This window comes from Varroa destructor, unplaced genomic scaffold (assembly GCF_002443255.2).
Source record: "Varroa destructor unplaced genomic scaffold, Vdes_3.0 BEIS01000004.1, whole genome shotgun sequence".
Lineage (NCBI taxonomy): Eukaryota > Metazoa > Arthropoda > Arachnida > Mesostigmata > Varroidae > Varroa > Varroa destructor.
Genome location: NW_019211457.1, coordinates 32,603,252 through 32,619,911, shown reverse-complemented (window position 1 = coordinate 32,619,911; position 16,660 = coordinate 32,603,252). Strand labels below are relative to the sequence as shown.

The 16,660-nt window shown below is 42.3% G+C and overlaps 1 protein-coding gene and 3 long non-coding RNA genes across 10 annotated transcripts in view; 1 reads left to right on the top strand and 3 right to left on the bottom strand.

Moving 5' to 3' along the window:
- FER (tyrosine-protein kinase Fer) overlaps positions 1 to 16,660 on the bottom strand; it is a 69,182-nt gene that overhangs the window by 27,474 nt on the left and 25,048 nt on the right. The window contains exon 2 of one of the 7 annotated variants that reach the window (XM_086986925.1): positions 4,599 to 4,696. The exons of 5 other annotated variants lie outside the window; for them this stretch is intronic. The gene's annotated coding sequence lies outside the window, so the exon portion shown is untranslated. Of the gene's footprint in view, positions 1 to 4,266; positions 4,458 to 4,598; positions 4,697 to 16,660 lie in introns of those variants that run through there. One more of the 7 variants, XM_022802166.2, reaches the window with a different exon arrangement.
- The window catches only part of LOC147756096 (uncharacterized), a 28,493-nt gene that overhangs the window by 9,344 nt on the left and 2,489 nt on the right, over positions 1 to 16,660 (top strand). The window contains exons 2-3 of the long non-coding RNA XR_015326309.1: positions 10,783 to 11,046; positions 15,888 to 16,458. This is a non-coding gene — a long non-coding RNA (uncharacterized LOC147756096). The remainder of the gene's footprint in view (positions 1 to 10,782; positions 11,047 to 15,887; positions 16,459 to 16,660) is intronic.
- On the bottom strand, positions 1,168 to 4,248 carry LOC111248974 (uncharacterized). Its single transcript, XR_015326308.1, has 4 exons — positions 3,677 to 4,248; positions 3,379 to 3,482; positions 2,556 to 2,748; positions 1,168 to 1,688 (listed from the first exon to the last, which is right to left on the bottom strand). It is a non-coding gene; the product is annotated as an uncharacterized LOC111248974 (long non-coding RNA).
- Positions 9,310 to 15,833, bottom strand: LOC147756097 (uncharacterized). The gene is made up of 2 exons (XR_015326306.1): positions 14,705 to 15,833; positions 9,310 to 9,730 (listed from the first exon to the last, which is right to left on the bottom strand). It is a non-coding gene; the product is annotated as an uncharacterized LOC147756097 (long non-coding RNA).

Genomic DNA, 16,660 nt, shown 5'->3' with positions numbered 1-16,660 from the left:
GAAGTGCCACGGTTTTGCAAATTTACCCGCCACAACTATTTGAAGTAATTGCCCATCGGCCACTGACCATGCAAGGTGCGACCACCCACATTTGTAAACGTAATTTCAGCGTCTTCTTGTAGCGGCGACGCTCACATAGCTAAACATGCATGCGCACAAGCAAGCGCGGCGGCGAATAGAAAAATGAATGGAATGACAAAAATACAAGGCACTAGTGTCCTAAATTATGCACTTGGTCCTAACTCAAGCCACCGCGTTTTCTAGCTCGAGACTGCTTATGGGATTATTTGGACGAGTTCGGGATCAACAACTTAGATAGATAAATACACATTTCCAAACCTGCACGCTGGTACTGACGCTTTTCTTTGTTTACTGGGCAGCCAGAAAAGTAATGAAGCTAGGCTTGTAGATTAGCGTAAGGATATGAGTGAATGAGATTACGTAAAGAACTGATGTGGCCTAAGTGCTGCTATGCAGTCCGTGCAACTTGATAACATCCAATAGAAATTTTAATATCTTTTTACCCCAGATTTGCCATACGCTAGCTATATTAGCTACGTCACTTGATGCGTACAGAAAGCAAATGTAGTCAATCGTTTAATTTATAAACGCAGCACGAACCGAATAGACAGAGCAATTTATATATATATATATATACATATATATAGTGGGTAGGAGCATATTTGACTACACATCCATATCTTTAAAGCTTGCTCGGTAGGTCTATAAAAAGAATCAGTGAATCAGGGAGACATCAACAGATAGCGTCGTCTACCCTGCTTATTCCGTGTAAACGAACAGGGCAATATTTTTATTAACAATAATACCACCACCAACAACAAGAACATTGCGATGGAAGTGTATAAGTGATAAATATGATTGCTACTATCGTGGTGTGTCAAGGCTGGTGCGTCTATAGATACACCCCCCACCCCACCCCACCCCGTACGCTTACCAGTCTAAGTCTACACCTCGGCTATTAGGCTGTTATCATCAATACTTATTGTTAATGACAACCCCAGCAGCAACAACAAAGACAACCATAAGTAGCGACACGCATGACAATTGCAGGATAGTTTTACCAGTCCGTAGGGTAATACTATCTAATTTATTTGTAGCGGGCCCAACGGGCTGAGGAACAAAATAGATACGGGTTACTTAATCCGATTGGGGGTAACATTTGTCTGCGACGTCAAGAAGCAGCAATCGCAGAAGTTACAACAGCTACAGTTAACGTATGCCGACAAGAACGTGACAAAGTTGTTGACTTATCGATAACTCGCAGCTTTATTATTACAGACTATTCCTGCAGCCCTCGTGGTACCTTTAGCACGAACAGCTTTGTAGATCCCGAACAGTGTCGATGATGTCACTTGCTCTGTGTTCCTTTGATGAAGTCGTGAGCGGCTGACCGCAGTGAGCGCTCGCGGACACGTTTGTGAGCCATCGCCAGCCCCTAAAACTAGTAACATTCGTGGTATCGGCTAAAGAGCGATGGCTCTAGCGACATACTCAGGACACAGGCAAATTTTGTTGCACTACAAGTGATATGGCAAAGGGCTTCTGTTTCCGAAGAGGCTTCTTTTTCTTTACCATTCGATCGCCATTGTCGAGCGAACGAGGAGAAACAAGGCGATGCCGTCTGCGCTGGCCCGGAAGGCGCGTACGGTCGGGCATATGAAAGACAACTGCAACGGCGGGTTTTCGTGAAACTCGTTTGTAAAAATGTGCTAATTGTCGCATGAGGAGTTCATGCATGGTACGCCAAGTAAGCCAAGAGCGCGGCCAACACGGGGAATGCCACTATGCTATGTTCTGTTCCAGTCTGGGTGCGAACAAAATGCGACTATCCCATAGCCAAACACAATCCAAGCTGCGAACGCACAACAATCATGAATCGGGCGGCATATTGATTGTAGGTAAACTAACGCGTTTGTCGCCATTGCTGCTATCGAAAACGACAAATAAGGGCTACTGAAAGTCGACAAGGATCGCGTCCGCGTTGGAATTTACGCTGACGCCGATAGCGGTATTGTTTTGTTGTCTTTCGCAGGTCGGCGTAGTTCCTCTTCATCTGGAGGTTTCCATTCGGCTAACTAATCAACGCCAGCAATATATCAGCAATGGCAGCAGACGCAAAAGCAAGCATCGTTTAGCTTGTGTCAATCAGCTAAGTGTTATGGTCGGCGAACGTCATCAGACAGGAAAGGATAAGACTCGCAAACGACGGTCTTGTACTATAAAACATGTAGTTACGGAAAAGAAGGAAGGTTTTCTTAACCAGAGAAGCTGGCTTGGAACCAGGGTGCAGGCTGCCAGAGCCCCGGCAGACTGCAGACTGGGTAAAACTGCGTCTAGACAGAACGTTAGCTCGAACAATTGTGCAGTGGTGGAGAAGAACGGTACAAGCATAAATAGACCGAAGATTCAATCATAGCAGTGACAAACAGCAGCTTAATGCAAGTTCCATGACGACGCAACCGCCATAAAGTGCAAATCAACTATGGTTATACCGTGTTATAATAATCTAACTAATTGTATAATGTCAAGCTTACCTCAGACGGCATGATACAGCTAATCGTGCGGCGTCTGTGTCGGTGAGAGTCGCCCCAAAATTAGCATCAACCATGGGCAGATGCCGAGTTCAAGACGCGCTTCTAGCTTATTTCGATATGATCACCCGCGTCAATCATATTAAATGTACATACACATAACACCGCCATGCGATAGTGGAAGCAACAGGCGGAACTAAACGGAAGAGAACAAAGGGCAAATTCAGCGATGCGGGAAAATGGGGCAACCGACTGAGTGAGGCAGTGGTGGTAAGAGAAGACAAGGAGTCGGGGGTCGCGTAGAAAGTTGAAAAATGGAAGCGACAATTGTAACGGAACATCAAATCTAGAACAACGAAACTATTGAAAGTATATCAGCTTTATCGATCAGTCGTGTCGATTGTAGTTATCTATTGCAGTGACAGGGTAGATGGCGTACGCATCATTTGATTTGCCCCTACCGAAACCGATTCCGATTTATATGTGTCGTGATTGATAACGTGAGTGTAACATATACTATTATTTAAACAGTGCATTTGGCGATCAGATCGACGATATCTAAATATAACATGTAAATAAGCCGATGCTTTCGCGTAGCGTGTTATTGAGCGCCGTATTCACCGCGTGGTAACAACTAACTGGCTCATTTTTGTGAGCCAGCTAGTTGTTTTGTGTCATTCAACATGGCGACAATTGATCTCATAATAATAATATCGAACTACATCCAATCGGATCGAGCATTTGTCGTCTCTATATTTAATCAGTTTTGGGCCGGAAAGGCGCGGATCACCTAATTTCATCACGTAGACCTTTAAACTAGATTTACCTATTTCATTTCGGGGGCAAATGTATTCCAAGTCGAAGGCTGGAAACCGTAGAGTGATCCGTGTTATGCCTCAGAGACCTAGGAGATCGATTCTGCACAGGTCCCTAGTCGGGAGTCGTCACAGTTTTAATGTTACGCACAATATGTATTAAGTGGTAGAAAATGCGCCAGGCATAATAGAGTCGAATAATTATTTAGAACTGAGGTAAAATGATATGCAAATTTCAATCAACCTCCCGATGACAGCATGCCCCCAAGGTGTTTTTGTTCAACGAGATTTCTTCTTAACGAAACCTACCGGTTGTTCGTCTCCATTCGTCTCCCTGGTCCTGGTCTGTACAGCTCACATGTAATCGCTTTTAAGAGGAGTCGATTTCATGAAGAAGCATGTAAAATCAATTAAATCGAGCTCACAGCTACAAACATCTCCGTCGAAGCTGCTAACTGATCGATTTAGGTATAATAGTCGATTTTAAATTAGACCTCAAAAGGTCACTGCCTCGCAGATGCAGTAGTAAGTTTTGTCGAGCGTCTATGTACTCCGTAGACTGCTTTTGCGACCGAAGCCGACCCTATTGCAACACTGTGTTGAAATCAACATTTTAAGCCGTTCACCGCCATTCGACAATGTCCGGGCTCATTATTTGTCTTAACCTAAGAAGAGGGCTTGACTACATTGCAATTATAAAGTTGAAACGCTACACAGAGAACGTAAACAATCAGCATATCGAATCACCCCTGGACCATTTTTTCCAGCTTTTCGTCTGAGGACGATATGCATTTGATACAATAACCAGCAAAACGCATCTTAGCATAGTCAACAGATATGGACAAAAACTAAACGCAACATTCTGCACGGGCGGCAGCACGCTGGCATGTCTTGATTACCTGATCTGTCTCCTGCGTTGATCCCGCCTTGGCAAAATTTATCTCTCTGAGGTAACTAGACACACTTTTTCCGGGACGTTCCACAACGTTGAACGTCGTATCGTTGCTGCCAATGGCACATATCGCGTAGTGGCTGTGGTGATCGTGCCAAAACGAATGTCACGATAAGCGCTAAGCGTAAAAATGTCCTCGCTGACACGCTTGATAGTTCTTCCCCCCCCCCCCCCTCCCCACTCGTCTTCGGACAATTTTGGCTTGCTTCGTTTTTGCTATTACTGTCGAATGCATTGTAAGCAAGTAGAATTCAATTCCGTAACGAAGACCATACGTACTACGTTCCCAGCTTTCTCGTCTCCAGCATTACCGTAGTTGTTATTGTTTAGATGACATTTTTCGTACCGAAAGCAATCGTCATGTCAACTGTGCTCATCTGAAATAATCACAAGTTGAAAGGAAGACACATTTTAACTGGCATCAGACAACTTCTATGGAAATGTCGGCAGCTAAATAGTTGGTACCACTTAACAACGTTCCGTTCGCGCGCCGCGAAGTCGAACTGGTACGCCAGGCAGCACCTGTTTGTGAGCGACTCTTCAAGCAGATTGTAAAGATGGCCCAGTTACGTGAGCAAGAGTGAATTTTACGTTCGAAGCGAAAATAGAAAGTCATCTGACGAACTCAGATATATATATATAGTTAGCTTTTAAAGCTGTATAACTGATATTGTGACGATGTTGACTTTGATCAGATGCAGGTATCCCTGTGTTCATTTGTCAAGTAAAAAAAAGCGCCGGCATCGAATGTGCCGACGGCAATCTATATATAAACTAACTAAATCATGATCAGACAGGTACTATACGCAAAGTTCGTTATAGACATTAACAGATACGTTGTAATGGGTGCCTACGATTTAACTTGCGACTCGTTCGTTTTTTTTTTTGTATAAATGGTTTACCCGTCGTCTACTCGAATGCTTCTTAGTGTGAAGTATCGAATCTTAGAGTTTTTTGATAGAACAGCTCACGATTTTGAATCAGAGGTAGCATTCTATCGACCTAGGCAATACGGTAATGCAAAATACCCTCGATTAAACTTAGTGCATTAACCTCTAAATATATCTGTAATAGGAAAGGTTCGTTACGTTCTCTCATAGTTACGATAAGTGGCAGGCATCACTATAAGAACTTCCTCAACGACTATATGGCTGTTTTGCATTATAAGGTTCAATAGTTGATCACTCCCTGCCTCGGACCTGCGCATTAGAGCCAATGGATATATTGACATTCGTCTCATGTCTGATTTCTGGACTTTCCATTTTTTTCTCAGAGCGATGAAATGTATTAAGTATGCTTAAAAAAAAAAGTCGTTTGTTTTCTTTGTACAAACGCAAGCAATAGTTAATTTGTATTGATTGAACGCACTCTTATCCATACCTCGAGCTTAAATGGCAAATGTGAGTTATTTACGATTCTTAAGATAAATTATTTGCTTTTTTTTCATCTAACTGTTTAAATTAAAGCAAGATATCTGAGCTCGCCAAATACGCAAAAATAAATATAAAAAAAGGATATCAATTCAAAGTACGTACGACAAATATGACGGTTCCTTGTAATAGTTCGACTCATTCACCTATCAAGCGTTTCGTCCTGAGACATTCTGAACCCCCCGTCATGCGTACTACTACTGTTTACGTAATGTATTACGACGCATTTCCAAATTCAGGCGGTCAAATCGCTAAGAAATATTGTTTACTAACATTCAATGCTTTGCTTATATCGTATGATTACACAAGTGTAATATATAGCTCGGAGTATATTTAAAAACAACGCATAAAGGTAAAGAAAATTAGATTATGGCTATAATACTGGATCTCTAGTTGCATCAATCAAAGCTCCAACAACAACACGTGCACGTGTATACATATATTAACACTGAGACAAAAACACGCTTCTACGAGAATCGAAGAGGCTTCTTTCACTTTGTTCTCTTGAACCAGCTTATCTTTTCCATCGCTACCAGGGTTATCAGGGGTTATGCTATCCTTACATGGAATCAACATAAACAGCCCGTATCTCAGCCTTAATATGGTGGATAGGCATAAAACTATTCGACCGAAAACTTTCTTCGCCGATCTTATTGAAAACGTCCCTATTGCCTTTATCAAATTATATCAATAGAGAATAGTTCTAATAACATGGGAGTATGGCCTCAGCCAGGTCAGTTACGACTATCGCTAGTCCTATTGCTCATCCCGAAGCCGCTACTACTGCTGCTGTTGCTGGGTGCGGCCAGCTCAAACGACATAACAACGAAACTGTTCAAGGCCAAGCAGGAACCACTATCATGAACCTGGCAGCTACGTAATCAGCATCACTATGGTTGTCATCTTCGTATTTGTTCCACTTACGCTGAAATGACTCTTTTTTATAACGTTATTTGTTCGTGCTGTACGCCTCGATATAAAGCCATTGGGTGATTGGACAGAGGCAATATGCCAAGAGAAGTGTCTGGCGTGGCTGAATGGGTGAAGTGAGGTTTACCAGAAGCATATCGTGACGGCGGCGGTGGTCGAAAAGGAAAAAATTATGAGATGGAAACGGAAAGGGAACTGTGCTAGAAGAGACTACTAGTAGCCGTAGTGTCGGTGGTGACATGGCTGATAGTAGGACTAGCCGAGGACGTTGGGGGTAGAAAAAAACGTCATCGAATTGAACCTTATGTCGATCGAACTGGAACCAAAGGCTAAGGCCGGAAGCCGGAGAATAGAGAGGGATATTTGTATGGCGCAAATATAACAGCAGCAGCGGTGACAACGGGATGGAAAGATTAGAGAAAATATTTTGTTGGTGAGGGAGATTTACGGGCGTAGACCTTTCTGCATAACTGTTTGTGCGTGTGTGTACCTGTTTGTTTTTGTGTATGTAAATGTATGTATGTGTCTATGCGAGTTGGCAAGCTTCAGAGCGAGGCTATCGAACAACAGCAAAGCAAAGAACAAGTAGAAAACCAAAGGTTAAAGGACAAGATGGGCAGGACAACAGAGAAGTAACGGGGAGGGAAGATAACAAACGCTGATTTCGTTAGTGTCTAACAGGTTCTCAATATCGCTCACGCACTGGGCGCCAAAATCGGCGTCACAGAGATTGAAATAAAACGTTTATGAATGGCGATGATAGAGTGCAACACAGCAGAATGGCTAAAGAATATGTATAAGGATATACAATGTAGTGGATAAGGCTATTTTGTTTCATTCATTGAATATCTGGACACGTACTTCAAGTGCTTGACTCTAGTCTGAGTCAATAATTGCTTTCCGGTACAGATTAGAAGTCCTGCAAGCTTCTTCGACTAACGGCGATTTGCCTCACTGCTATGGGTTACCCTACAACTGTAATCCGGCGTCGGACGACAGACTGATTCGGGATGTCTGCAGATTAGGGCTGATGATTAGAAGTTGCTTCCATCTCGAACATCTGCTTTACCTTAATATTAGATACTGTTTGATCGCGACTTGACACAATATCACACCAAATAACAAATGAAAAGGCCTTAAAAAAGGGTCCTCTTGAGAAGCAGGTTTGTCTACTTCAAAAATCCAAAATGTACACCTAAAAGTAACTAAATAGTTCAAAACTGTATTATGAAGTAAGAAGGAAGATGAGCAATTGCACAGCATTCTATGATATAAGTAAAAGTAAGGAGAAACTCTAGAGGTACTGCACAAACTTCTCCTATGTTACAGGTGCTCAAAGGGTTATTTCGATAAATGAGCAAAAAAAATTAGCATAGTGGGAGACAAGGTCATATAAATGTTCTAGAAGTGCAATGGCAGGATAAGGGGCACATTTATTCAGAGATATGTGACGTAGCAGAACTATTCGAAGGACCACATTTTGCAAAACGCGCAGACGACTTTGAATCCCCCTTTAGGTAATACAGCGCGTATTAGACCTGCAATGTGCTTGAAGATTCGTTCTTTTTTTTTCATCGAGTATAATAAATGTCACGCAGAGGTCATCAGAAAAAGGCACAAGTAATCATGATTGTATCGCGTCTGGCAGCAAAGTGTAGAAGTATCTGTGATATGAAATTAAATTTTAACGCAAAAAACAACTAACTGGTAGAGGACTAGCTGTCTGATGTAGCCATATCTAACGGCGGTTTCGGAGAGAAAATTCAAAGCATGAATCTTTATCCAGCTTCTACTGAGAAACTATTTTATTTAAGCTATTTTTTTAATTTGTGTCAATAGCGCTGTCCAACTGCTATTATTAGCAAATCATAGATAGTTATGTATATAATGTAGCTTTCTATATACGTCGATGCGGAGAGGCCGGTTCACCAGTAACAACGCTATTGACTATCATTACGTGAGCCTAACAGGCAGACTTTAATGCAGATCGCAATACATTGTAATGAAAAAATCACAGATTACTCCATGTCCCGTTAATTGCATTGTACTACACGCTAGGACCACTTGTGTCGGGCTTACTAACACATCTATCTGTCCGATCCGTTTACTACTCAACTATTCGGCCTAACAAGGCGCGCTGTGCCATGATACGTCAAAAAAGACATATTATTATCAATATTGAACCATTTAATCATGTCCTTTTTAGCATGAACGGTGTCCTAAGGGGAAGTTCTACATAATCTCAGTCGTGGATATTCACCATTAGCGACAGATACATCTGTCGAATGTACTTTTTGCTAAGTAAATCTAATATCCTAGATCAACTCGCCATTGTGTAAACCTGATATACGAAATTATTTGAATACACTTATTTTATATAGGTCCTTTAGCTTGTATAGCTCAACATATGCGTGGTGTGCTTCACGAACACTAAGCCACTATGATTCGAGGTTCAAGCGAAGGTTCTTTTTTGGTTAAATTGATTGAGATTAAAGGTAACAGAGAATACTAAATCATTCAATTGCGATGATACAAATGGATGAGTAAACGTGGCAAATCGAGGAAATTCCTAAATGAAAGAGAAAGCCTTACATTTGCTTTTTATAATTCAATCGAATGTCTCCCGTAAATTTACCGTTTTTATTTACTTCTTCCATGGGCACAGTCGATATTACGAGTTCATCAAAAGCTCCTTACGATACACATGTGACCCACTGTCGGCTTGCCCCTGGAAAGCTTCACGTCAGAAGTGAGCACTATACTTGGCTGCCATATTGGTGCCAGCTCGATCACTTCATGGCAGCAAGCAAGCATCCCAGCTGCTTCCATAATAGTTCAGTTACACTTAGGTCAAATATTATAAACTGGCGTGAGGTCAACTTTTCAAGGTTCTACCGGTTTCGGAGAGACACAAAATGATGTTATAACCGCCCTTGCACTTCGGCCGCCCCGCCAGCGCCGTCCCATGTGATGGGATCGTTATCCCGATTCGTTTCCTTCGGGCAAACGCTCCGTGCTACCTTTTGGCTGACTGTAGTAATCGAATCCAGGCTACAACAGGCCGAGACGATGTTAAGTGAATTCATGGAGTCACAACAGAGAAAAAGATAGACCCATTACACTCTGCTCCAGATGTCCAGATACACTTTCCGGTTCATCGACTCTTATGAAGGACAGAATATCCCTTTTTTGCAGAAAAAAAACATTCCCCATACAAAACACTACTATTGGCCGAACCCTTAAAGCTTCTAGTATGCTACACGTCGGAGTATATAGCAAGCTACATGGCCGGCGTCAGACCATTTCCGCGCAGTAATTTACGGCGTGCTGTTGCCATGTCTAAACCACTTGACGTTAAAAAGAAAACCTCAAGTGAATTGCTAAACGTAACTAGGTTTATTTGAGTTTGAAATCGATTAGGACATATATAGTTAGAAACTTTCCATTCAAACACAAGATTTTTTTCTAGCTAACAAATGTAGCCGCTTTCTTTTGTTCGCCGCAAACCCCATGATGTGAAATTCCGTATTTTCAAATAGATAAACAACATTAAAAAATATAGGTGTTTATGTGTGTAGACTATATTTGGCTTGCCATTCGGAGTTAAATAGCTTAACGTATTATGGAATGCTAAGCCTTTCTTCTGCTTAAATGGAAATTTACAGCCCTTAAGTCTGGAAAAAACATCGTATGGCTAGCGATTGCCTGATCTGATGAATTACGCTCGCTTGCGTCGGCCATAAAATTACTACACATATATAATCCAATTACGAATTTGTGACCCGGTTCAGTAGACAATAGCATATGCTATCGCGAGGCGACCATTAAACCCAGCTCGAGAACACAGTAACATTAAGCCATTGGCTTCTAATGGACGATAACGGCATGCTAATAGACGTTGATTATGTTCGAGGGGCAAATACGCACTTACGTCTGTCAATCAGTAGGTCGAGGCATAGTGTGATTGGCGGCAATGATACTGCATCGAATACATCATAATTAATAGAGTACCCATCTTTTTAAATCTCTGCTTGTTGGTCGGGGCATAGAGCTACCTAAGAATGCGTATAGGAGAAAAACTAATGACGAATTTTGCGTTTCAGTTAAGTACTCCCTGCTTCATAAGCGCGATCTGCGTGGCCGCGGCTCGGCATAAGCCGCGTATAATTACGATAGACTGCGTAAACGTGGAAACTCAATTGGATACTGGAGAAATAAGCGTGATACAAGCTTAAAGGCACACAATAACTGCAACGAAAGAGGCAAATGAATTTATTGCCCGATACGAACAAACTTTATATCAATATTGCTATCAATGTGAACCACTGCTTGAAGACCCGCTAACTCTGTCCGCGTCAGGCTCGCTGGTGAGTTGTGGTCCTGAGGCCACACATCCTTTGTGAGGTAACGGCCCCATGCGTCCGTGTAGCGGGCGACGCGAGATTTAAATAAAAAACACGGGCATAATAAGATTGTTGATGTGCGGTAGATACCCATGGGTATCATACCATACAAATGCAGTTTTTTTTGCTCATCACCATGTCGGCAGGGTAGTGTTATTTGCTTGTGAATAGCGTCTGTAAACTTGGTTCTATTTGCGCATCGACATGTACCTAGAAACATTATTCTTTTCTCGACGCGCGCAAACAAACGCTGGTCGTCATAAGAGCGTCTAACATCTATTGTTTTTTGGCTGATTAAAGAATGATCGAGTCAATTGTTTACTGTTTCTGAATGAAATCTAACAAAAGCGAGACCAATGACGAACTATCAATCAATAAATTGCTGGTAAACGACGAAGCTCAACTCGTTCCTCACTCGAACAAGTTGATGAGCTTCGTAGAAGTTATGCTGTTAGATAACGAGAATCAAAACGTTTTGGTCTTGTTACTATTATTATGACTGTTCTTTTGTTTGCTAAAGCACACCGCTTAGCATGCTTAGTTATTGAGTCATTATCAAGACCATCAAACTACGTCTGATACCGTTGACGGGGTATTTTTAGAGTTCGTTTCATACTGAAGGAACACCACAGTTATGTTCCAGAAACAAAGTAGTGATTCACTTATATGTAACGCAGTTCATTATCGCTTACACCCCGCCGACAATGTGACCATGCTATTACCGACGATAGCGGGCAAATAAATGCCTTAATTAGCCCCATGTTACCTAGCTGCCATATAATATAAAGGCGGATTTTAGCATCAATTCGAAGAACGGGGAGCACGTGCATTCCCTGCCCACTGTCCGCGCCCCCATTACACAAAGAACGGTATAGAGTGATATGATGCACCCGACAACATCATCGCAGGAGGAGCGCAATATTAGCTATTAGAAACATCACGCCACTATTCGTTGATTCTGTTACGATCTACGGCTGTATATGGACCTAAATTTTTTGCGCCTGCCGACAACAAACGACCCCTAATAAACAATCCGCCTTATGCTACCTCCAGCGAAATAACATGTTTGCCCAACCCGTTTCGTTGTGTTCTCGTTGTCCAAACGATTGATTATCGGCGCTTTGCCGTCATGTGTTGCCTCTGAAATTCGTTTCGTTCCTTCGTTGTTGAGGACGATAGTTGCTGATGACGCTAACTTCCGATTGCTCCTAATTTTTTTGGTAACCGAATTTACGGAAACGTTGTCCACTGCCGGGAGAGCGGGCGGCGGGTGGCACGCGATTCCATTTTGTGTGCCATTATCACCATGGCCGGTGCATGCATTTTACGTAGACTAGATAATGATACCGTAAATAGCCATATGCGGCGCCGGTCGCGCCACATGAAGATCGAGAAGGAGCGAGGCACCAATGCGAAAGAGGATGAAATCTGAACGAGGCAATGGCATTTTACTGCTTCTATGATTTACGTGAATGCAACGGGACATTGAGATGTTGCTGATGCTAAAGTCGAAGTACTACGATGTGAAAATGCGTATCATGTCACAACAGATACAACTGTGGATGCTGTTCCTGCAGGACGCGCTCATCTATATTCTATACTGTACGTTGTCAGGAAAGTCAACGAATCTATAGGACGATTAAGCTAAGGAGGCGACAGGATATATGATAACGCCGCGTTAACGGCCATCATGCGATACGACGGCAGCTTTGGGGGGATTTGTCGGGATGGTCATCGGATTTTTACGAATGAGTCCGCGTCTTTGGACGGAAAATTACGAAGTTGATCGATATTTATATATACTATCGATTATGTTCACCGCACGAGGTCAGCTCTAGTTAGAGATAGAATTGCGTTAGAGTTTACAAATGAAATATTGCTTCAATTTCAAGCGGTCTACACAAAATACACGTACAGAATAATGTAATTTAGAAAATACGATGTATAATTGTTTCAAACTAAGGTAAAATACATGCTACTTAGATTATATAGACTGTAGAGAAAACACGGCTGCCATTGGTCGACATGGTTTCTTGTGTTTATGACACGATGAGCCATCGCCAATTGGGCGGAACAGTCAATTAAAAGGATCTGTTGTTGAACATGCGTGATTAGGCCTACATAGTATCTGTACGTATCATCTATGCAATCAACTTTAAGAATATTTTAGAACAACCAACATTGAAAAATACCACGATAAAAAATTCCGCTTTTCCATTTCTTACAAGCCACCATATACCAACAACGGCGTCAACGAGAACAGCAACTCCAACATAGTATAGATGGCGCCACGACAAACTGGGCAAATTTAGTTGTCGGCGTACATGTAAATAGTACCAGTAGCAGTCGCGGCCATGTGGCAGTAGAAAAAAATCTATAAACGGGAAATACAGCTTTTCGTCACGATTTTTGCCGTTTCTCCCGACTATGTTGATTGTCCTCCATAGAAGAACGTGGACGTTCAAGTGGCCAACGTAGACGCCACATGGATATTAAGGGAGTATCTGTAGCTAATATTATTATTCCCGCTGCCATTGGAAGAAAGGCGGCACGGATACCCCCCTGAACGGTGGCGATAATAAAGATAGAATCAAAAGACCGCTACAAAAACACTACAGCGTATGTATATATATATATAGAATGGTTACGGTAGAAATAGATTTTTGTAGCTTGACTTTGGTGTTTACTAAACATGCAGGGCAGATGGGAGTAGTTTTGATAAAGTTAGCGTCAAATATTTATCGGTGCAAAGCAGCGATACACAATGTCAACGATGGCTCAATCTAGCCTAAATTGATAGTGAGTGACAGACGGACTTTCAATGCAACTCTGGTTTTTACACCAATCCTATGCTATCAACGGCAGCTGTAAATCAAGATAGGATCAATCACCTAGAGGTTTTGGTACAGCCTCTATGTATCGTCGTACGCCCAGCTGGAATTTTGAAGGAAGTATTAGCAGACATGTCGTGTATGAACACACGGCAGCGCTATGAGCTTCCGGGGCACTCACCGTCATTCTCGACGTCATCATCAGCCGTACATTTGGAGCCCTACTAATAAATTACGCGTAGCGGTAGATACAATCGATACGCTCCGCCAAAGTCGGAACTGTTGCACGACAATGTGAAACCGTGAAGCCTTTCCCGAACAAACTTAGTCTTAGTTGATGTTAATGGCATTGCTACAAGCGTATCCGTCGCTCCATACTATTTGCGGTGATGAACGTGTGGATTGAGCGAATCGAGTGATTTCCTAGGTAAATAGCCGACGAACACTGCTCAACTACTTACAGAGGCAAGAAAAAATAATAGATAGTTAAACACAGCCGAGCTGCTGGCAGAAGTCGTAGTAGTTGCGGTTTAGGTGCACGACAGCGACAGCGACAGCAACGTCGATTACCGACCGACGAAGCCCGACAGTAGCGAAAACGGCAGAGAATTTCAGAAAAAAAAAGATGGCCAAAAACACAAGCGAATTGGCTGCGTATGTAATTCAGTAGATATGTGCGTGTGTGATTGAGCCTATTTACATGTCTGTAGCTTTGGGCACTATAGATAAAAAAAAAAAAAGCCGTGTTGACACAGAGGACAACTGCAAATCACCCAGTTTTAAAGCATTACCCGTTGCAGCTTCTTCTAATTGTTGTTGACGACTTCATCGATGGCGTCGAATGACCAGTGGCTGGGGACGGTGCACTGATAACGGCCAGGGACATGACCGTACACGTAAGTTTCTCCCGTGAACAAGGGCAGTGGTGAAGGTGTCGTCGATTATCGTGGCCCCATGCAAGAATAGCTCTTTTTGCTTGGATTCCATCTTTTGTATGGAGAGAACAATAACGACTCAAACCGATTTGATGATAGAATCATCCATTTTCAACTGGACGAGTTGAAACATAATGGCTGGAGGACTCTGTTGGGAGTCTGTCGCAGTTAGCGATTCATGTTATTAGGAAATTCCTAAAAAACTTTCGCGGAACTCTGGCAAGCTTGCAAGATGAACGTGTATTCGCTTGATTTTAAAGTTTTTCGTTGTTTAGCTGTGCTTGTAAGCTCTCACTTGTGTATGACGTCTCGGTGCTAGGTGAAGCATACGTTATCCAATAGAGTAACGTTCGCATGATTGAGGGATCTACTTGTACGAACGAAGTGAGGATAACGGCGAATATATACTTCATCGGACATGTTGTGGTCTTGATGCTTCCGTCGTGGCGTCTAAAAAATCGTTTCGTTTGCATTGCAGAGGTGCCTTTAAAACAAGCAGATATTTACAGAGTCACTAGAATTTCATCGGATGAGTGTTTTACACGGGATAGCGGATGTTGCAGTATATGAATGGTACCAGGAACTAACACAGGTCGAAATTAAGCTTCGGGCATATTGCCTATTATACCTGTAGGTTGACCGTGGCTTTAAAGAAAGTAATTCTCTCTAAAATGTGTATCAAATGTTATACGCGGTCATTTCTCTTTACAAATAGTTGTCCTTCAAAAATGGCGCAAGTAGAGCTATTAGTAACCTTTATTTATAGCCAAAACAAGCCCCTTTAATTCGATCGAGCTAAACAACTTATTCTCGACGTTACTTTAAGTTCTTGTTCCTTCATGCCTTAGTCAATTAAAATTGAGACACACGGTAAACATTAGCGAACCGCATGTTCTTTAAATTATCAATTTTATAATTGAAATGGTAACTTAATCAACACCTTAATCAGCTTTTGTTGGCAGTCTGAAATCGTTGGAATCCGTTTCCTTGTCTATTCTACACATTCAACGGAAGAAACGTTATGCCGTACTACTTTCAGGTGACGGAACCATATGCATATATATAACAACGGTGATATGGATACGTTCGTGTATTTGCTTGGGTTCGCTTTGCAGTCCTAGTGGAGAAACCCCCTTCAGCATTAGACGTGACACGGTTGGGCGCAAACTGAGTCTTGGATAGGCATCGACAAGGAGAACAATCGCTGGATAGATAAACTCTGTCTACCTCCCACATGTCCTTCGTCGACGATCCCCCGTTCGGACAACCGGCAGTGGGGTCTTGATCGTCAGCTGTACCGGTTGCGTTCTTCTAGAAGGCTAGTAGATGCGTGTTGTCTTCGTACAAAATAAACTCAATAGTTTCAAACACTTCTCTGCACAGGAAGCTTTTACTGGTATTATAACCCAGATAGCTGATAGCTGTACAGCCACCAATACGGCACGCCCCTGTTGCTTCCAACGCAGGGGAAATTTGAAGCTTGTGGGCCGGAATAGAGGGTGCGAATCATATCTACGGCAGGCTCGACTAGACGTTAGGACGCAAACAAGTGAAAGGCGAATGCATTAACAATAGGAACAAGAAAAGGCGCCAATCGTCAATTTGATAATGTACGTTGCAGGTATACGTTTCATCACGAACTGCGTGACGCTAAAGTGTCAGTCAAGGTCGAACATGAAGAGAGGTCTTGAAAATGTTTAGTTAATTTTCTATGTAGGATCAGCACTCAAAGAAACGCTGACTTGAATCTAAATGCAAATCCTACATAAATGTACAGGAATTGTGTTGACATACAATAATAGCACCTCGCAG